The 960-nt window shown below is 34.3% G+C and overlaps 1 non-coding gene across 1 annotated transcript; it reads right to left on the reverse strand.

Moving 5' to 3' along the window:
• Window positions 1-726: 726 nt before the first annotated feature.
• Window positions 727-828, reverse strand: LOC118984922 (small nucleolar RNA U13). The gene has a single exon (XR_005066014.1). It is a non-coding gene; the product is annotated as a small nucleolar RNA U13 (small nucleolar RNA).
• Window positions 829-960: the final 132 nt, after the last annotated feature.

The following is a 960-nucleotide window of genomic DNA, read 5'->3' on the forward strand; positions in this document are numbered from 1 at the left end:
TGTTTCTCTCCCTCTCTCCTTCCCCTCTAAAGATAAATAAATAAATAAAAAATTTTTAAAAAGTGGTGGATAATACGTTAACAATGTAGGTTAAACTTATAAGTGTATGGTACAAGTGGGCTTAAGCTGTATATAAATATAAAAATTGAGAAAAAACAATATTCCTTCCAGTACTCAAAAATAATTGTTCCATATGGCAAAGAAGTCACGCAGGTCATTGAGAAATGAATGAAATTCCAATATATGTCTTTGTTGCTGCACTGTGTCCTATTGGTTAAAATAATAAATTCATAAAAAGAATATAGGCAAAAATATTCAAGCAGATGTGTTGTCAAAAGTAATAAAAACAGGGTAAATAAATGTATTTTAAAAAGATAACCATTAGTCCTGGCTGGTGTAGCTCAGTGGATTGAGCGCAGGCCTGCGAACCAGAGGATCGCAGTTCGATTCCCAGTCAGGGCACATGCCTGGGTTGCAGACCAGTTCCCAGTAGAGGACACATGAGAAGCAACCATACATTGATATTTCTCTCCCTCTCTCCTTTCCTTCCCCTCTAAATAAATAAAATCTAAAAAAAAAAAAGATAACCATTATAAATTAAGAAAATGGAATCAAATCCAAAGCAAGTTATCACTACACTGACTTCCAGGACTAATATTTAAAAAGATTAAGCACAGCAAGTGCTGGCAGGGTTGCAGAAGAAATGGAACTTTCTCTTTTTCTTCATGTCAGATGGGTAATGTGCTGATGTCGTAACAAGGTTTGTGGGAGGCACATGTCACACGAGCGTGAATACCCAATCCTCACACGTATGAACTACAAAAGGGTTGAAATGGAGTTTTCTTTTTTTTTTAAAAAAAAGAGAGGGTCTTTTTTTTTTAAAGATTTTTTAAAAATCTTTTAAAAATATTTTATTTATTTATCTTTAGAGGGGAAGGGAAGGAGAGAAGGAGAGAAATA

The sequence above is a fragment of the Sturnira hondurensis genome, unplaced genomic scaffold, assembly GCF_014824575.4.
Source record: "Sturnira hondurensis isolate 20B ecotype Veracruz unplaced genomic scaffold, ASM1482457v3 Scaffold0003918, whole genome shotgun sequence".
In the NCBI taxonomy this organism is placed as follows: domain Eukaryota; kingdom Metazoa; phylum Chordata; class Mammalia; order Chiroptera; family Phyllostomidae; genus Sturnira; species Sturnira hondurensis.